Raw genomic sequence first — 20,945 nt, 5'->3', positions numbered from 1 at the left:
TACCTGGAGTGTATTCTGTGTTGTCTCAAGTTAGACACCTTTGGGTGCTCCCCATCTCATTTCTCCAGTCACACTTGTCAGGGGAAATTCATTTTCTTACCAAGGATTATGTAGTTAGTCCTAAATCAAAGTGGGGAAAAGTTAACCCTAGCCTGTGGTCTTAAGTGTATCACCTCAAACATGATCCACCATAAATAACCAAATGGAAAAGTCAGGCATAGTGACTAAATACTGTTAACATAGGAACAGAATGTACAAACCATGCATTTGAATTATGCCTTGGTTTGGTCCTAGGATGATGGTGCTGACTGATGCTGGGTTCAGCATTAAGTCTAGCCACTAACATTTTCTTTCCGTGTGAGTCTCCAGGCTTGCACAGGTTGCTGTCTACAGTAGCTACCACTTATTTTCTTTCTTACGACTCTGAGGTTTTGCCTTTACAAATGAGGTCGATGTGCTTTCAAATGAAGCCCTATTCCCTTTCCTTCCAACTCCTCATTGTTTATTCAAAGTATGGTTTATTCAAGCATTACTTTGCTAAATGGCAGTCAACATGGGCTTTCTCAGCTCTTGTGGAACCTGCCTTTCTTTGGATGACGAGAAATAGATATATGGGAAGAGCTCCTGTAGCCATGATTCATAACAAGGAATTGGAGAAACTCCTCCTGGATTCCAAAACAACATACCACTACGCTTCATCTCCTGCCTTGGAGGTTGGTTCCCATCCAGCCTTTATAGGCCAAGACGGGGGTTAATTTGTGTGTATTACAGACCCCTCTAAGAATTTGATGAAGTTAGGAACCCACTCCAGAAAAATGTTCTACATACATGTATACTGTTCTACATACAGTTGAGGAGCTTTACAGATATTTGGAATCCATGGGCCAAAGGTTCTCTGACACTTTTGAGTTTTGTAAATCTCCCTCACATATGGCCCTCTTTTCCAAGCACACAACTCTTCAGATCAGTTCCAAAATATTTAAAACTCAAAGGTAACTAGTTTCAATGCTTTCATAGGCAAAACATTTCAGTGTAGAGTGATGTAGCCAGTGTTACACACTGAATGAGTGACAGTAGGCACTAGGACCCTAGACTAACTCCAAAGCCCAAAACCACACCATAAATTTCTAAGACATTCCCAGTGGTGGCTGTGGGCCCCTATTACCATTGCTAATGATCTCAAGAACCAGCCCAAGGCTGGGAAGGGAAGAGAACATGTTGACCGTGTTCAGAGCCCAAAGGGCACTTAAAATTATCCCTTGGTTTGGGATTATCCATAATCCTTTTGCAGGTTAACACTCAAATCAGTAGCCAGTAGGGGAGGAATGGGAGACCCCTGCCCATTTCTGCCTCCCTGTAAGAAACCATAACCACCTCTTCACCCTTTTGAGCACAAAGCTGCCACCTCCGTCCCACCCACCCCCCAAATTGAAGCGCCCAATCAAGTGTCCCTTAAACGGCCAATCCCTGTCTACTTTCCCGGGACCCTACTCAGCTCCGTGTGCTCCCCGCGGCCCAGGAGTGATGCAAACGACCCTACCCTTCAAAGGGGAGGGCAGGCGCTGGAACCTGCTATAAACGACGCCCACTCCCAGCCTTTCAAGCCCCCAAACGGATTCGATTGTTGTTTCGTGGGGCTTTTTTTTTTCTTTTCTTCCTCCGAACCTCCGAAGTGTTCTCCCTTCCCATTGGCCGAAGCTGCCCCTTGACGCCACCCTGGCCTTGCTCGCTGATTGGTCCATTCTGGATGTGCCCAAGCCTTTTTCCCAGGGTGTGGCGCCCCCCCGCCCCCAACAGGGTTCTGACCCCTGGCTCCTCCCTTTCCCCCAAGCCCCCCTCTCTGTTCCGAATGGTACCGCCCTGGCTCGGCTTCCCCCACGGCCCAGGCCGCTGCCCTTAGGGCCCCCGGACGGGGCGGAGCACGCCGGGGACGGGCAGAGGGCGGTGGTGGCGCCTTCCTGCCGAGCCCGAGGCCGCCCCCGCCACCCTCCTGCAGCTCGCATAGGTCCCTCTTTCCCCTGGGCAGTTTTCGTCCTGCCTTGGTAACCCCGTCCCGTCTGTGTGGGCCCCACCGTGCTCTTTTGGTCATCCCGATCAGCAGCGTTGAATTCCTGCGCTCAGCGCACCACACGCGCCCATCCACCTCCTCCCTCGGGCTCTCGCAGCACTCCCCTTTCCCCGTGTCTGCTCACCCTTCCCCTTCCGAGCCCGCCTAAGCCCCGGCCCCCCTTCGCGGACTGTCCATCCCCAGGATCCCCTTCCCTGTGTGTGGCCGTTCCTCCTGGCGGCCTCCCCACCCCTTCACGACCAGCGTGGTGGAGCCCTCCAGACCCACCCCCTTTCTCCGTACCCCCACGCTCCCTTCTTATGTGGTCCCTTCACGTCCCTCCCTACGCCCCTCCCACGTCAGGCCCCCCACACACACACCGCTCCCTCGGAGCGTCCCCCGGCGCCCCTCCCCTACCCCTGCTAGTCTATGCCCCTCCCACTCACCCCGTCCTTTTGTCTCCTCTTTGGTCTCTAAGTCCCCCGCCCCTCCCTCACTCCCGCCCTCGCTCCCTGCGAGCACGCTCTTATCTTCCCCAGGTCCTGGCGCCCCGCCCCCGGCCGCGCCCCGCAGGCCCACTCCCTCCCGAGGCCCTTCTCAGCTCCCGGCGCTCCGCCCTGCCCCCCGCGGCTCTGGCCCGCCAGCCCGGCGGACCGCCCTGGTTCCCGGCTCACTCCGCCCGCCGCCACCGCAGCCGCTCCCCGACCCACCCTTCCCGGGCCGGAGGCTCGCGCTCCCGCGCGCTCCCCCTGCACACGCACTCCCTCTGCTCCTCCTCCCTCGCTAGCTCGCCCAGGCCCGGCAGCGGCCCGGCCCCCCGCAGCCCGCCCTCAGGGGAGCCTCGGCGTTCCGGGGCCACAAGCACCTCCCGGGCAGGCAAACGGCTCAGGAGCGCGAACCTGGGCTGAGTCGCCCTCGCACAGCTCGGCCCTCGGAAGCCGAGCGGGACATAGGCGCCCGTCGGAAGTGTTTGGGGGACGGGCCGGCCGCGGTGCCTCGCGCAGCCCAGGCCTGGCGGGAGCGCCCCAGGCAGACACCGCGACCCGAACGCCAGGGATGACTTTCCCCGGAGCCCCCTCCTGGCTCCCGCCCAAACCTGCGCCCGCAAAGTGCAACGCGCAGCTGGGACTCGGCGGCTAGCGGGACGGGGGTGGAGGACTCTCCGAAAATGCCATGAGAGACCTTAGCTGCAGATCGTGAGGCCTGGGGCGGTGAGGGCCAGTGACACGCTCCAGCCAACGTGGAAGAAAAGGGAGAGCCCATGCGGAGCGCCTCGGGCCCCCGCCTCCCGGCCCGGGTCGCCCCACCACGCTGCTAAGAGCGATGGAGTCTCTGGGCCTTCGTACCGACCGGGCGAGTGCAGGACGGAAATTAAACCCTTAATCCGGGGTGGGGAATGCGACCCAAGTAGACAGAAAACCAGCAACATGCCAGAGGCACTTTAAATATATAGTCTGTTCTATGATACCCAAGTTAACCAAGCTTCCTCGCCTGAATCCTCTCCTAAGCTCTCAGTCGTATCTATTTACTCACCAGACTGGAAGCTCTTTGAAGGGTGCCCTGTTCGTCGCTGTAGCTCACTCAATGGATCCCTGTGATTGGCGGACAAAAGTATGTATTTGTTAACTGCCGCGATCCCTTGTGATTGGCCGACAAGTGTATGTATTTGTTAACTGCCGCGATCCCTTGTGATTGGCGGACAAGTGTTTGTATTTGTTAACTGCCGCCTTTGGGATCTGTGTCATTACTGTGTGAATTAAGGTCGCAAACTCGGGAGGGCCAGGATGGGGCTGGGATTGCTAGCTCGGGCCAGGCACAGCATGATGCCCAAAGGGATGGGCCATCAATGTTTTTCGAGACTTAATGTAGCTAATTATGCGGGAGGCAGATGCCTACCTCTTCCTGGTCCCCAGAACTACGTGCTCCAGAGCTGGACATCCTGAGGAAGAAACTAAGGAGCTGCCTCAGCTCAGTCCCAATCTGAGGCCACGTTGCTGGGGCTAGATCCACCTACACTCACCATCAGGATACAGTTGGTGATGTAACCTTCCAGTACTGAGAATGGGTTTGCAGGGAGCCACATATGCCCCACTTTTAACTCCTATCAGTGTGCATCAGGAGCTGGGAGAAAGGAAGTAGCCAATTTTTTCTCAGTGTGAGGCAAACTGTCCCATAAAAGGATCAAACCTGTAGCTCTACATCCATTTACCCCAAGGTCAAGCTGGGCACCAATATGTCTGGGGAAGGAGGATGCAAACAAACTGGAACTGATCAACAGCAGTTGACCCCAAGGGAGGAGGGACAGTAGGAGCTCTCCTTCCTCCCATTTATGGATGCAAAATTCACCCTGTACTTTGCAGCCACTCATTTGTAACCTGGTCACTTTAGAATCCAGTCCAGTTCCCTGCTTACCTCACACCCTACCCCCAGCCAGACAGGTCCTCTCTGTCCTTCCTTAGCCTAAGGCTGTCTTCACCCAAGCCAGCCTGCTCTAAATGGACATGGTCAGCGATCCAAGCAGGAACAAACAGTAACAATTGGACAGTGTCAAGAGACTCAGGCAGAGATGCCTCGGAGCTCCCGGCCTCCTCTGCCTTGGCACAGATGTTCTTATTGTCCTGGAAAGAAATATAAAATTCCCTCCCTAAGCATGGAGGAGGGATGCTCCAAGGCTTAGCCCCCAAGAAAAGAGTTGCTGGCCCAGCCCAAACTCTCTATCCTCTAATTAGTCAGAACAGGACTGTCACCATCCCTCTTCCCCATCCTAGCCAAGGCTGGACCCTTGGGCCATTTGTCCCCCTCAACAGGGACATTAAGGGGAACGGAGCTGGAGCTGCACGAGATTACTAAACTGTTCCCGGGTTCTCTTTAGGGACCGTTAGCACATCAAAATACATATTTGGAAAATGCTCACAATTAACACTGGGAGAAAAACAGTAAACACAGTGTCACTTTGCCAGGCTCAACAGTTTTGTTTTGTTTTGTTTTGTTTAAATGCTAATGGCCTCAAATAGGGAGCAGCATCCATCAGTTAAATAAACAAGCCATTAGACCGAGACTAGAAGTGTCAACACATGACTAATCTACTAATTGGAAGAAGACATCACTAGTGAGGAGCAAGGTAGCAAAGCATGCTGGAGACTGTGGAGCAGACTGCTGAAGCACACAGGATGTGGGTTTGGGAGCCAATGAGACCTGAGTTTGAATCCTGTCTCTACCAGTCGTTAGCCATGTTGACTTTTGTTTCCCATCCCTAAAATAGGGACAATGGCACTATGTATATCCCAGGGCTTGTTGTGGGGGCAAACTGAGATAATACAAGTCAAGTTCTTGGTACCGAGCCTGACATATCCAAGGTGTTCTGTTAGCTGTTATTGATAATAACAAAATACCTAGCACGTGGTAGATACTCAAAAAACGTCAGATGAAAAAGAAATAACTTATGGCTGCTAGATATCAGCCAGCAATAAAAAGTGAACAAGGACCCTGGTGTCCGCAGACCTTCCCAAACATACCTGGCAAAGGGATGACTTTCCTTGGTTAATTCCAACTTCTTAAGGCCATCAGTGCAACTCCAGCCCTTAAGGATCATTGTCTCATCCCAGAGTTGCTGGATTCTGGGGCCTTCTCTTCTGGCACCTGCCTAAGAAGCTTGAGTTAAGCTATCCCTTGAAGATGAACACCAGCCTGGTACTGTCCTGGGCATCCTTCCCCAGTCAGCCAGACCCATTTTTGTAAAGTGTTCTGGGCTGTTCTTGATTGCCTCCTTCCTGCTGTGTGCGGAGACAGGTGGGGATCTCAGTATTGAGAAGGGCCAGAGTGAGGAGGAAGGGGGGCACACAGGACTCCCGGGGTTCCGAGGAGAAATACCTGGAACCTAGACAAAACTGCTGGTCTTTGCTTCCTTGCCCCACCCTCTCCTTTCGAAGCCCACTGTCCTTCCTGTCCCCTGCCAAGAAGGTCTGTGCTTAGCCAAATGGAGTCTCCCTTTGCATTCGCCAGCCCTGTTCTCCTCCACTAACTCTCCCCTCTCCCCTCATTCCTTCCGGTCCCAGGAGAGTCTTGCTTTCTTAGTATGTACTGGTTTAGAGAATTCCCTCTCTACAGGTGAAGAGTTAAGCTAATCATGGCTTAACCTGCCAAGCCCTTCCCAGGTCTGGTAGTTGCATAAAAGCCTCTTTAACTTGGGAAAAAATTCTGAAGGTGCCTCATAAAGAGTGAAAACAGATGGCGCGTGGATTTCTGGGACTTCAACAGGCTGAGGTGGCATGGGCAGGAGAAAACTCACCCTTCATTGTCCATCAGGCTCTGTTCTGCCTCCTTGTAAGTTCTGTCTTGAACTCAGGGCCCTGAGCAGACCCACCCAACCCCACTAGGCACTCTGTTCTCTGGTTCTACATCTGGAGTACCCCCCCTCACTCCAGCCAAGTTAGTTCCTAAGTTCCATTCTTCTTCATCCACATCTCCCAGCTGAGCCCTGAAAGAGAACCCTTCCTGACTCTGCACTAAACTGGCAAAGAGCAGGCTAACCTGATTGGTTAAGCCCTCTCCACAACTGTTTGACGAGTGCTAAGGGGTTAATGTCTTATCCCTCCTGCCACACCCAGTCCGGCTGTGATTCTCAAAGAACACCAGTCAAGTTCTTCCAGGGTCTGTGCTGTAGGTGACTGTTCTCTGAGCCTGGACTACTGCAGCCGGCCCCCACCCCGTTCTCTGCAAATCCAGTTCTCTTGCTCAAAGGCCCAGCTGACCTGCCCCTGCCTCCGGGAAGCTGCCCCTAGAGCCACAGGGCAAGTCAACCTCCCCTCACACAGGGGTTTGCAGCACTTCGTGGTCCCTCTTTGAGGGCCTCCTTGCACCTTTGGCCTGGCATATAAATTAGTCCCTGTCTTGCTCCTCTTCTACAGAATAGATGCAACCTTCTTTTGGGTTTCAAACCAACACAAAGAAGTGGATCCTGCAATGAATCCCCCTCACCTAGATTCCACGATTCTCAAGATTTTGCCGCATTTGCTTCTGCTTTGAGTTTGTATCTTCCTCCCACAAAACAATGTCCAGCACTGCTTTGAATAAACAGCACTTGAAACAAAGGAGATGGGACTTGGTGAGAACTCAAGTTTGCAGGACAGGCTCCTGAGGGTGAAGTGCACTGGAGGAGTGGGTAAGTCATATAAAAACTTGTCCATGCTTGAGTACCTATTATGAACCTGGCACTTTACAGTTTATCTCATTTCACCCTCACCAGAACCTTTTGGGGTAGGTACTGTTATCCCTATTTTACAGATGAAGAATGAAGCTCAGAAAGGTGAAGTGTCCTCCAGAGGGGCAGTAACAGAGTTGGAATTTGAATCCAAGCCTTGTGCCCTTCTCACTGGTCTGTGCAGCCTGCTTCAAAGGGTGCCAAACAGGCTGCCACCTGCTCTGCTTCAGTTTTGCAGAGCACAAGACATGCATTGTATGTGTCCTTGCTGAGTAGTGTGCACACACACGCACACCCACGCAGCATCCCGCACGATCACGGTACAATTACACTGATTTTTGTCTATGGGATCAGTCTCTTCATCTTATAAATTGCCCTTTAACCCTACAAGCGTAGAAGGGAAGGGGGGATGCTAGGGGGCAGAAGTCTGAGCTGTGTGTGTCCCAGAAGTTGAGGCAGTTGGGAACCCTCTCCCACAGCCTCCTGGGGCCACATCATTCTCCAGAGGGAAACAAAGTTTCTCTCCTTTCCCACCAGTACAATAGGTTCTCTTCAGAGCTCCACAATGACCTTGCAACTCGCACCCTCCTCTCCAGCCATGCTGCCTCCCTCAATAAACATTGCTCTTTGCAGCCTTTCTTCTTTTGCACCAACCCCACACCCCACACCGATTATGGTGTTCCTCTAGCCTGCAATACCCTCTCCACCACTCTTCAAACCTAAATCCCCCAAGTCAAGGTTCAAGTCTCACCTCCTCCCAGAAGCCTTCCCTGATTCTGACCACCACCTCTCAACTGGTCTTTTTTTTTTTTATCTGCATCTTGATACTCTGCACTCTCACCTTGTTCTCTGGTGGTTTCTTCTAAGCTGTTTCCTTGACCACACTGTAAGCCCATTGAGTTCACATTTTCATCTAGAGAGAAATAAAGGAAAGTCTTTCAAGAAAGGTGTGGTCAGCTTCCTTTTCCTTCCCATGGTCTTCTTGCTCCGTCCATGTTGTCACTTGGGTGTCTAGCTTTGCTACCACTAGCATCTTTTCTCCAAAGATCATGAGGTAAAAAAGGAGATTTGCATGTTTGCCTTGACTCTCCTATTTATTTTTTCATCCTTGTCTTTCATCTGCTCAGGTGAGCAGAGGGCTAACTGGGTTCTGAAAAGCCTTAAACCACAGAAAATTCACCCTGAAGCTACTCTCCAGCTTTGCGCCTTTTTATCTAAGCATTTGTGGGAGGGAAAACAAAATCTATTGGGCAGGCTAATGCCTGCAACACTACCTCCCACTTCCCTCCCCTTTATCTACTTCACCTCCCATTCTTCCTCCTTCCTCCCCTCCCTCCAAAATGCCCTGTCCTCCAATTACAGCTAGGAAGAGACAACCCATTTTCTAGATTTCAGGAACTCTGAGCAGGGAAGTGTTGGGTGGCAATGTTCCACAGACTCAGAGATGGGGGGCCACCTCATGCCACCAAAGGAATTCTTTTCACTTGGCAAAATGCTGGACACTGAAAGGTCACCTTAATCTTTGAGCAGTGATAGCTAGGATAGATCTCCCTGTCTGGCCAGGGATGATTGAGAGGCAATGGCTGAGCCTCCAGCCCCCTCCACCTGGAAATTTAAGTTGGGATGGGGGTGAGAAACAGTATCCTAGCCCTTAAAAAGGCCTCTGTCCAATGCCCAGCCTTCCAGAGTCTGTCAGTAAAGCCATCGAAATTGTTTGTGATTCTCTTAGTGTTACCCATACTTCCCCCCAAGCTGAGCCTAAAACCAGAGATGCTTCTAGCATGTTGTACCTGATTCTGTATTATGCATTCTCACATATCCCCTCAAGGAGGTGGGAACAGGAAGACTATTGTTACCCCATTGTACAGATAGAGGAACTGAGGCACTGAGGGAGACATGACTGGTCTAATTATCTCACAGAAAGGGAACTTCCTTTCTAGCTTTGGGGACCTCCTTATCCCTAGGGGAGTCGCAGTCACCTCTGCTAGGGTTTCCAGCACTGAGGAATTCTGACAAAGTTTCTAGGAATGGAGGTGAAGTGGGATGGTCCGTTCCTCTCTGTCACCCCAGTTCCTTTCACCAAGCATCCACAGGTCGCATCTTCTTTTTCCCTGAATCTTTCCTGGCTTCCTCCAGCAGCTCTCAGCACTCCCCGCCCCTGCACCCCGCCCGTTTCCCAAAGGCCTGTCAAGAACCGCCCTCTGCTGGGCCACTCCCTCCTTCCCTCAGCTAATTCAGGATGGGGAAAGGCCTCTGGGCCTGGCCTTTCTGATTCAGCAGGCTGAGGGCCCCAAACAGCCACATGGACTAGTGAAAGAGAGAGAGATTCTCAACAGAGAGATTCTCAACAGAAGCCAGATTCTCCCCAAGTAAGAAGGCTGACTCTGAGCATCCTCCATTGGAGCTGTGAACTTGCCCTGCCCTTGCCCTGTTAGTTAAAAGGTGCCTGCCGGCCCGCCTCTAAGAAAGTGCCACCCTTGGCCCTTGAGGGGAGGTGAGTGCAATGATTCACCCATATTCTGCCCTGTCCCCCTTTGACCACAAGGATTTGTATGATGGAGGATTAGGGTAGAGAAAGGGCTCTTTGTGCAACACAGATCAGAACTCAGACTCCGGCCAGCCTTGGAGAGATTGATCTGTGTGTGCAGTTCAGGGTTCCTTTGTGGCCTGGATTAACTGGGAGAGGGTTCAGAGTGTGTCCAGGGTTAGGGATCTCTTTTTCTAAGAAGCACTAAAAAGGTCCCTAGACTTGGCCTCAGGGGGCTTGACTTCTAGACCTGTCTCTGACACCCATTCTCTGCGTGTCTGGCCTTAAGCAAGTCACTTCCCCTCTTTGGTCTTCAGTTTCTCCGCCTAAACAATGGGGAAATAAGCATCTCTAATGTCCCATCTAGTTCTGAGAATGTACTACTTGGGGTCTGTGGGAATATTTAAAAAGCTGGTCTATTGATCTTGTATGATTAAAAATAAAGCAATGTAAGGGGAAAAAATCTGAGAAATGCAAAGTATAAAAGAGAAATGAGATACTATTTTCCCTCTACTAAAGTAGTATACTATAAAATACTATAAAAGTATCACATGCTCACTGTAGAAATTTTGAAAATAAGGGAACTACAAAAGATCATAAGAATCATTTGTAATCCTTCCATGTATTTTACCACCATTAACATTCCTGTCCTTTGTTTATATTTATTATTTATCTTAAATAAAAATGGAATCATGATGAATATAACTGATTTATAACCTGTATTTTTCATATAAAATGTATATTGCATTTTTCAATGTCATTAACTATTCTTTGAGGACATGGTTTTTAAAAACTCCGTAGTATTCTAGTTGATGAATGTGCCATAATTTATTTACCCAATCTCTTGTTGGCTATTTAGATGGTTTACCCTTTTCCTGTTATTATAAACATAATTTCTTATGAACATCCTATGTGCATACCTGATTTTAGGAACAATTCAAGAGGTATGCATACTAGAATTTTATGATGGAAACTTTCAAACATATACAAAAGTAAAATAGTATAACAAACCTCCATGTACTCATTTCCTAGTTTCAATAATGATCAACTGATGGCCAATCTTGTTTCACCAACACCCTTACCCACGTCTTCCTGCTAATGGATTACTTGTGAAGCAAACCCTGGACATCAAGTAATTTTGGTATGTGTGTTTTTAATATTTTGACACACAATACAAAATTGCCCTATTAAAAGACTACAAGTTTACATTTGTACCAGAATATTCACAATAGCCCATTCACCACAAACTGGGAACAACCCAAGTGACCATCACCAAGAGAATGAATAGAAAAAAAGGGTGTATTTATTACAAGGGAATATCACTCAGTGATGCAAAGGAACAAACTACTGATGCAAGCAACAAAATGGATGAAACTCAAAAACATGCTGAGTGAGGGAAACCAGACCAAAATACTATATACTATATAACCCCACTATATAAAAGTCTAGAAAATACAAACAAAGTTATTGTGACAGAAAGCAGATCAATAGTTGCCTGTAGACAGAGGTGGAGGAAGAGATGGACTATAAAGGCATATGAGCAAAATTTTGGGGGTGATGGATATGCAGTACATCTTGACTGTGGCAGTGGTTTCATGGGTGGATATGTATGTGAAAGCTCATTCATTCTACAATTTAGATGGATAAGGCTACTTGTAGCTAAATTATCCCTCAATAAAGCTGATTTTTAAAATGTGCTTCCATAAACTTTGGCTGGCAGTGTATTTAAATAAATAAATGTTATTAAAATAAATAAAAACATATACATACATATTTGCCAACCTGATGGGTGAAAAATTGTCAGTATCTCAATATTTGAATTTGCACTTCTTTAGTAATAGTGAATATTTTTCCTAGTTTATTGACCTTTAGTATTTCTTGTTTTATGAACTGCCAATTCATGGCCTCTGCCTAGTTTTCTAATGAGATGTTTATCTTTTCTCTTGTGGACTTGTAATACTTCTTTTTGTATCAAAGATATGAAAACTTTGTCGTATATTGCAAATAGTCCCTACTGACAGGCCTTCTATTTTGCTTGTGGTGTTATCATTTTTTAAATACAGAAGTTTTTTTTCAAGTCAGAGAAAGACAAATACCATATGATCTGTCTTATATATGTGGAATCTAGAAGTAAAGCAGAACACAACAAGCTCATAGATACAAAGAACAGATTGGTGGTTGCCATAGGTAGGGGATGAGGCTAGAAGAAATGGGTAAAGGGGGTTAAAATATGTAAGTTTTACATTTTTACATAGCCAAATATACATTTTTGTCCTTTATTGTTTCTTTGTTTACCTTTATGCCTAGAAAGACTTCCCATCCATTCAGGACCAGGGGAATATTCACCCATTTTCTTCTAGGTTGCTAATGGTCTTATTGTTTGCCACTGAGCACCAGGGAGCATAGTGGATAAACTGAAGTTTCCACTCTGGAGCCAGATGGAGCTGCGACCAAATCTCAGCTCCACCCCCTACTTCGTAGTTGTGTGACCAAGGGCATCTTCAGCTTCTTCCTCTATAAAGTAGAGATAATAATAGTTTCCAGCTTATAGGATTGGTTTCAGGATTAAATGAAATAATGTATGAAAAGCAGCTGGCCCAGCACCTAGCACAGAGCTAGTGCTCAAGAAACATTGGCAGCTGTAACTGGATATTTTGGTTTTGGTTGCTCAGTATCCAAACACCCTAATGTTGTGAAACAAAGACTAAGAGACATGGAAGGCACACATTCCCTCTCCCTATCCACTGGCAGCTAGGTAGTGGGGATGTGGCCCAGGGTCTGCCAGTCAAATGCTATCTAACCCTCAGGATTTTGGAACTTAAGCATATGGCACTGCAGGGGATAACAGCAATTATTCCTGGAGGTCCCAGCAGCCAGGTGTCCATAAGCACACTGGTAAATCTCTAGAGGGGACCACACAGACCAGGCACACTGAGCAAAGCAGTCTTGTGGCCTGATCCTGGCTGTGCCTGCTTCCCTTAGCTCCTACCCTTTCTCCAAGGCTGGTTCTTTACTTTTCACTCACAGTGAGGTTCCTAATAACCTTCCGACAAACTCCTTCTGCTTCAGTTATAACTGGATTCTGTGGTTTGCTAGTCAAGAACTTGACTAATCAGGTCACTATGATTTAACTCTGGAATTTACTTTGACAGCAGGCGTGAAGTGCCATCAATAGAACTAAAAGGTATCCTACAGTATGGGAGAATATATTCATAAATGACAGATCTGATAAAGGGTTGACATCCAAAATATATAAAGAGCTCACGCACCTCAACAAACAAAAAGCAAATAATCCAATTAAAAAATGGGCAGAGGATCTGAACAAACAGTTCTTCAAAGAAGAAATTCAGATGGCCAACAGACACATGAAAAGATGCTCCACATCGCTAGCCATCAGAGAAATGCAAATTAAAACCACAACGAGATATCACCTCATACCAGTAAGGATCGACACCATCCAAAAGACAAACAACAACAAATGTTGATGAGGTTGTGGAGAAAGGGGAACCCTCCTACACTGCTGGTGGGAATGTAAATTAGTTCAATCACTGTGGAAAGCAGTATGGAGGTTCCTCAAAAAGCTCAAAATAGAAATACCATTTGACCCAGGAATTCCATTTCTAGGAATTTACCCTAAGAATACAGAAGCCCAGTTTGAAAAAGACATATGCACCCCTATGTTTATCACAGCAGTATTTACAATAGCCAAGAAATGGAAGCAACCTAAGTGTCCATTAGTAGATGAATGGATAAAGATGTGGTACATATACACAATGGGATATTATTCAGCCATAAGAAGAAAACAAATCCTACCATTTGCAACAACATGGATGGAGCTAGAGGGTATTACGCTCAGTGAAACAAGCCAGGCAGAGAAAGACAAGTACCAAATGATTTCACTCATATGTGGAGTATAAGAACAAAGAATAAACTGAAGGAACAAAACAGCAGCAGAATCACAGAACCCAAGAATGGACTAACAGTTACCAAAGGGAAAGGGACTGGGGAGGGTGGGTGGGAAGGGAGAGATAACGGGAAAAAGAAAGGGCACATTACGATTAGCATGTATAATGTAGGGGGAGGCACGGGGAGGGCTGTGCAACACAGAGAAGACAAGTAGTGATTCTACAGCATCTTACTATGCTGATGGACAGTGACTGTAATGGGGTTTGTTGGGGGGGGCTTGGTGAAGGGGGGAGTCTAGTAAACATAATGTTCCTCATGTAATTGTAGATTAATGATACCAAAAAAAAAGCAACAGGAATCTACACAACGGACTATTAACATGGCCACTAAAATAATGTTTATAAGGCCCTTTTTTAATAACATGAGGAAATTCTTATTATAATTTTAAAAATAAAAAGGCAGGCTGTAAAATGTTATATTGATTTGAATCACAAACTGTTTGGAAAAAACATGCATTTTTAAAAAGAGAGGGTCCAGGAAATGCACCAAAGTGTTAACAGTAGTTGATTGTTTCGAATGGTAGTTTAGTAACAATACTAGGTACCTGCAAAATATTAAGGGTCTATACACTCTCAGGTTCTGTGCTTGGCATTTTACTTATATAAATAATCCCATGTCTTTACATAACAACCCTGTAAGGCAATTAGTCCCACTTTACAGGTGAGAAAACTGAGGCTCTCAGAGGCTCACCCACTATATCCACATAGCTCAGAGGTGGCATAATTAAAAATTATTGATTAAAAGTTATGTTTCTTCTTTTCTCTATTTCCCAGGGGTTTTTTTTACAATAAATATGAGAATTCTATACCTTTTCTCAACTGTCCCTTTCTTTATCTAATTAATCCTTCTTGGATTAGGAACGAAAAAGCATTCTCTCCTGCTCCTTAGAATTTATAATCTCATATAAGCGCAGGAGCACCTGGTGGGGAGAGATTCAGTCCCTAGTCCTAAGCATAATGGGGCACACAGTGATGCCAAACAGAGGTTTGTGGAATAAAGGACAGAATGAAGGAACAAATGAGTAACAGGCACAGAAAAAGTTCATTGTGATGGTGTTAATGCCTTATATACATCAGGAGTTTGGGGAGGAGACAGCTTTTTCACCAAATGCTGAGAAGAGTGCCTTTAGGTCTACAGCCTTCCTATGAAAGTTGGATCCCCTTGTCCTGTGCAACTCAGCGAGTCATATCTCAAGGAGTATCCCTAGCCTTGGAGATTCCATGCACAGGGCCTGCCACCCAAAAAACTTCAACCTACCATGTTTCTCCCTGCTACCATGTCCCTATACTTGTGTTTGTCAGGCCCCAATTCCTACTGGGCTAAAGGGGGAGAGGCCTATGGTCTGAGAGATGCTGGAATTTCAGAGCACCCTAGAAGCACCTGGGGATACCAAGGAGTTGACTATATTTTGCAAGCTAAAAAAGAACAGAGAAAAGAATTCACGTGATTAATATGCCAAAAAGAAAGGGTCAGGGTGGCCAAGAAACACCTGACAGGCTCACTGGGACCTGGAATCTGGGTTTGGAATCTCTGCCCAGTGATTCCAATGGTGAGGCAACGCATATGATTAGAGGGGAGGGCAGGGCCAAGACAAACCTCTAGGTGCCCCTGGTCCATACTCACCAAGTGGGTGGCCACCTGTAGGGCAGGGGGACAGGGGACAGGATGACTTCATTTCCACCTGGTCTGTACTTCCCCAATGGAAAAAGTTAGCTGAGGGAAGTTTTCACTGAACCGGTAGCACTTGAGAAAATTATAACCAATTCCCAGTAATCAGCACCAATGAGGGCCTAGCAGAAGAATCTACAATTAAAGAAAAATAGCAATGTTTACAGTCCAATTTGTTTTAAAACAACACATTTACCTTTATAATGATTACAGTACAGGCTCCTACTAGAAGGGCTGGACTGTGCTCCAGCCCTTCTGCTCAGAATAATCCTTTCATGTGCACCTGTATCACCTGGACTCCAGAGCTCTCCAGCCCTCAAGGCCTTGTTCAAATTCTACTTCCTCCAAGAAGCCTTGAGGTTCCTCAGCCATTTCTCCCTCCTCCATACTCCCTCTAACACTTTCCTAGCCCTGGTAAAGCCTCTTTTACAGCCAGCCCTTTCTGTCTATCTTTCTGTGACCTCCTGTCCCTCTAGAGCAGAAGCTCCCAGAAGGGTGTGTACAGACTTTCAGCTGTGATGTCCATCTCAGCCGCCCCTGGACCTAGCACAGTGCCTAGCACAATGGATTCCTCACCCAAGCTTCATTTGTTGTTGCCCAGAGGACTGGACTTGGACTACCCAGCTCCCAGCAGACTTGGGCATAGGGAGCTCTAAGGACTGGGAGATTCCTGATTCCCAGGGCCCTGGGGGAGCCACTACGGATAACAGGGAGTTGTCCTTATTTTGCAAGTTATAAAGGGGTATTTACCGGACCGATTACAGCTGATTCTGTCGTTTCAGAAGTGGGGAAGCGGCAACCTAGCTGCCAGCGGCAGACCCCGGGATAATCAAGGCTCCTTCGGCGGAAGCACAGGATCTCCGGGTCCCCTATGGTCACTGGGCTCCGTAAGTGTGAGACCATAATGTTGAGGCAGGGGAGGAAAGGGAAAAAGAGGCGGAGGGCCAGTCCTCCCAGCCCTCCGCCCTCCCGCTCCTCCTTTCGCTCGCAGTCCCGGCAGGCCTCCCTCCTGGGCTCTTTGTCGGTAGTTCTGTCTGTGGGCTTTCTTTCGCGCTGGCTTTCGGCGCGCGCTCGCTCGCTCCGCTCGTTCACGTGACCGCCTGCTCTCAAAGACTCGGATCACCTCTTCCTGAGGCAGCACCTTTTGGTTGATAACAGGAGACACTCGGATGCTGGGGGACAAGATAGGTTTCCTTCCTCCGCTTTTTCCTCCTTGCCTTCACAGGCAGCTCCTGGGGCTCGGCTTCTGGCGCTCCACCCTTTTACCCCTCCCAGCCCCCACACGGTCCTCTCTCCCCACCCCCACCCCCGCCAGCCCTCTTTGGGTTGTGGGCTTCGGCGCGGTGACAGATGAAAGGATCTGGACGGACTCGGGGAGTAACCCCACCGCAGCTCCCCACCACGCGGCCCCTCCCTCCCCAGTCAGAGGTTTGGGGCTCACCTCGCCCCCCAACCTGTCCTGGTCTAGTTCGCGCCAATTGTTCCCTTGCGGCGGGTGTTGAGCCCCCGGGCGCCTGGAATGCTAGGGAAGGCACCGGGCGCAGGTGCGGAGACGCTCCGAGGTCGGAGGCAACTCTCTCAGTCCCCAGGCTGGGGAACAGTCAACCTAAGGAGGAGACTCAGGTCCTGGTCCTGCGGGGGGTGAAAAGGTCTCCAAAATCAGGGAGCCCGAGTCTCCTGGGACAGTGGCAGTCTCCCTGCCCTTTGCAGTACAAATTCAATTATTTAAAAAACGGGCTAATCCAAAAGCGTGATGAAAGTGCCCCGCAAAAGCAAACCTGAACCTACAAATTCTCATGAACTTCTGACAGAACCAGATTGTGTTTCTCTGCCCATCTTGCCCAGCACTTAGCCCAGCACTGGAGCTCCCCGTCCCACCAACAACCACCACCCCCAGGCCAAAATGGAATTAAAAGTGAACTTTCTCTCATTCCATTACCAGGGTAAAATTTTAAACAAGGGCCTTTTAAGACTGAAGTTGTCAAGTATATCAGACAAAATATTTCCAAAGCTGCCGCACTGTAAATGCACAGTTAGTGGCTCTAGTCTGGCCCCAGACACCATGGGGATGCATTTTCGAGCCTATGGAGGGACAGTTTCCCTGAGCCCCGAGCTGACTGCTTAAACCCACTTTAGTCAATAAAGCTCAGTTCCCTCAGGGGATATTGCCTGTGGCCAGATCCACACTTGCTGCACCATCGGCCTATCTCAGGCCCTTCCCAGTAACAAGTTACCCAAATGGGGGAGGGGAGGGGTTCCAGAAGGAATTCTCTCTCTCCAGGATCTTAGGGAGGAACTTGAGCTGAGAAATGCCCCAGGTTTCACAGGTACCAGGCAGAACAGTGATTGCTTGCAATAAAACCTAGTAAGAATGCCCATCATAGCACTTACAAAGTGCCAAGTACATAGTATGCATATTTAATCCCAATAACAGCCTCATGTGATAGGTACTATTATCATCCCCATTTAACAGCAAAGGAAACTATGGTTCAGAGAAGGTAACTTGAAGAGGTCACACAGCTGGTTAGTGGCAGAGCTGGGTTTGGAATCCAGGACTAGACAAGGGCCAAGCCCAGGCCCTTAACCGCTAGATTATCCTGCCACTTTAGGGAGTGATTCTAAAACTTTCCCAGAAGGAACAGGGACAATTATGGGCTTGGGCACAGTCTTGCTGGAACTTGGCTGTTTACCAAAATGTGAAAGGGTCAACAGGGCCCAAAGTCATCCTGCTGGCTTTTTAAATGCCACAGACTCCCAAGAAAAGTCCAGACTACTAGACTCCTGACCTAGAATCTGAAGGATGTGCCCCATCTGCACATCCCCACAGAAGTCATCCCACTTCCTGTTTCTGTATTTTCTGGATAGTGGTCATATTTGCAGGATGTCAGGCTATGAGTGAGCTTCTTGGAGGCTGTTATGGGGGGTTGGGGTGGGCTTGATAATGGACCCCCACTGCACTACCCCCAATCCTCCCTGGAGGGAGGACAAATAGGCCCATTGATTCAAAACTCTCCCAGAGGGCATTAGAGTAATGACTCTGGACTGTGTGATGCCTACACCCCCTTTGACCTCCTGACTGACCCCTGCCCTGGGAGGTTCCAAAGGCCACAAATCTCTGTTGCTTGTGGGCCATGTGGTTTGTGGCTGTTTGTAGTTTTGGAAGGGAGGAGGAACGACGGGGGTAGGGGACACTGCTTCTCACTGTGCTGGACTTCCCAAGAGAACTAGCAAGGGGCCGACAGGGCCCCTTCCAAACCCTGCCAAGACACACTGCAACTACTGATACGGGCTCCATCATTTATTTTTGAAAGCAGCAGGGCTCTTGGCTCATTTGCATAAACGTTTGCACTGTGTGCTATATTTTGGCTCTGGAGAAGGGCACCAGGGCACAGAACATACATAACAGGTTTGTAACTGGGCAGCTTGAACCTACCCCCTGGCTAGGTGAGCTAACCAGCCAGCGTAAGAAGATCCCTAACCCTCCTCTGTGTCTACTTTGAAAGCCCCTCTAGCAGAGCCCAGCACCAGGGACATGTGGCAATAGAAAGATCTTGCCCCTAAAGGGGTACTTCCAAGCCAGGTGTGTAGGTGGACGGGTAACTAAGTCAGTGTTTTGACTTAAAAAAGGGGGGGGAGGGCGTCTGAACTCCAGATTTCTATTGTTCAATAAAGAAACCTTTTTTTTCAGTGTCTTTTACGTGTCAGGCACTTTACTAGGCACTGAGATAATAGAACAAATATCAAGACCCTGTCTTCATCAATGAGGAGTCTAGCACAGGTGACAGAAACATTATTAAATATCCCTAGTACGGTGTGTTATCAAAGAGGATAAGAAGATTGCTAAGGTAGCACTCAACTAGAGTGGGGAAGGAATCTGGAGACTTGGTGCGGGGGAGGGGGGTGATTGCTTAATCTGAGTCTTAAGCATCAACTCTCCACCCCTGCCAACGTCTATTACTAATTCCCTGTGTGAGCCTCTTAAATGTTTAAGCGCTCTGGGTTGCCTCAGTCTCTTCATCTTCAAAATGGGAGCAATTATCTGTGAAGCGGGTCTCTGTGTGTTCTGTGTGCCCTACCTCCCACCTTGTCTGCTCCTATTGCCAACCAACATCGACGAGAGAGAGAGAGAGAGGGCGCATAACACCGTTTCCTTAAGATGCCAGGCCAACATGCGGCAGAGCCGGGAGAGTAGGGAATATTGAGAGGTGGTGGGAGTGGAAGAAAGACAAGGCTGGGTGCAGGGGGTGTGTCCCCAAAGGAAGGTGCGGGTGGAGGTGGGGGTTAACCTTCTATTCTGGGGTAACCATCCTTTTGTATTTAACCATCTTTCCCAGCCCCTCTTCTCCCCCACCGTCTTGAAATGGAGCTAAGTAGCCCATTGGGGGAAGAGAGTGGGGCTGCTGGGAAGAAGGCACCTCAGCAACAGCAGTCAAGTGTCTCCTGCTTCACCCCCACCCCCACCCCGTCGGCAGTACATCTTGAGGACGGGTGCACTAAGGGACGGTTGTCCTCTCCGACCATAACCCATCAGTTATCAACGGCCGGGATCACCTTAGTCTCTCTTTGGCATCGAGCGCTTGCCCGCACTTTTTAAAATCCCCAATCTGACCCACCTTCAGGAGGGGGGTCACCAGTTCCGTTAAGTTCTCTCCTCGCTGAGTAAAGAAGGACGATCTTGTACCCATCCCAAACGACCCCGTTAGAGCTTCTTGGGGGCCCTGGGGCCCGGTCCGGGTCCGAGCCGGCTGCCCTGCCCCTCCAGGATTTCCGCCACGCCGCGCAGCGAGGGAGGCTCGAACTTCGGCCTCCGATGAAGGCAACTCGTCTTCCCTTTAAGATGCAGAAACTCCTGGCCCGCACCCCCGCCCTCCACCGCCTCCACCCCTTCCCTCTCCGCCCCCGCCCCAGCCAAAGCTCCTCCCCGAGCCCTCAGCTTGGGGGCCTCCCCGCCACCTGCCCGCTGCCCATCCCACATGCAAAGCGTGACCGCCAGGGAAGGAAGCCGAGCGCGCGCCCACACCGGCCCTGCGCCGCGGCGACACGGAGCAGCTCGCCTCCGGCCGTCTGCGCTTACCCAGCATGCACTTCCAGGCCCCGAGCTATCTCGGAGCTGCAGCCCCGGGGTCAGAGCGGCCGGAAGAAACAGGAAGTTTGGGACGGTCCTAGTCGTGGGGCCGGGAGTCCTAAACTGCAGGCCCTGAACAGGCGCTGCCTCTCCCTCCCCCTGCCCCCTCCCTCTGGCGTACTTCCCTGGGGTCCGTTTCGGGGGCTGGCCTGAACTCCAAAAATCCAGATGTGTTTGGGGGTCATTCAAGGCACACTCCCAGGGTTCCCTTCGCCGTAGCATCTAGGGCTTCAAGTCTCAAGGGCTGGGAAGGGGAGGGAGTGCTCCCGCCCTGGTGGGGTGGTAAGGCCCAAAGGTAGTCTTCTGCCCGCCAAGAGGGAGAAAGCCGCTAGATTGGGTGGAGGTGGAGGATTGGAAATTAACCTCCCGCCACCATCTCTTGGGCAGGTAGGGCAAGCGTTGGAACCTATGC

At 49.3% G+C, this 20,945-nt stretch overlaps 2 long non-coding RNA genes across 5 annotated transcripts in view; both read right to left on the bottom strand.

Annotated features, from left to right (window-relative positions):
- LOC108399766 (uncharacterized) overlaps nt 1–20,270 on the bottom strand; it is a 35,843-nt gene extending 15,573 nt beyond the window's left edge. The window contains exons 1-5 of one of the 4 annotated variants that reach the window (XR_005060973.2): nt 20,022–20,270; nt 16,850–17,040; nt 16,159–16,549; nt 15,364–15,543; nt 10,822–12,288 (exon numbers count right to left, since the gene is read on the bottom strand). This is a non-coding gene — a long non-coding RNA (uncharacterized lncRNA). Of the gene's footprint in view, nt 1–8,087; nt 8,161–10,821; nt 12,289–15,363; nt 15,544–16,158; nt 16,550–16,849; nt 17,041–20,021 lie in introns of those variants that run through there. The other 3 variants (XR_001853733.3, XR_001853732.3, XR_005060972.2) reach the window with 3 other exon arrangements.
- On the bottom strand, nt 3–5,931 carry LOC140847542 (uncharacterized). Its single transcript, XR_012127601.1, has 4 exons — nt 5,563–5,931; nt 4,460–4,665; nt 3,581–3,639; nt 3–120 (listed from the first exon to the last, which is right to left on the bottom strand). It is a non-coding gene; the product is annotated as an uncharacterized lncRNA (long non-coding RNA).
- Nucleotides 20,271–20,945: the final 675 nt, after the last annotated feature.

The sequence above is a fragment of the Manis javanica genome, chromosome X, assembly GCF_040802235.1.
Source record: "Manis javanica isolate MJ-LG chromosome X, MJ_LKY, whole genome shotgun sequence".
In the NCBI taxonomy this organism is placed as follows: Eukaryota; Metazoa; Chordata; class Mammalia; order Pholidota; family Manidae; genus Manis; species Manis javanica.
The sequence above is the reverse complement of the archived record's forward strand: the minus strand, read 5'-3'. Positions and strand labels throughout refer to the sequence as shown.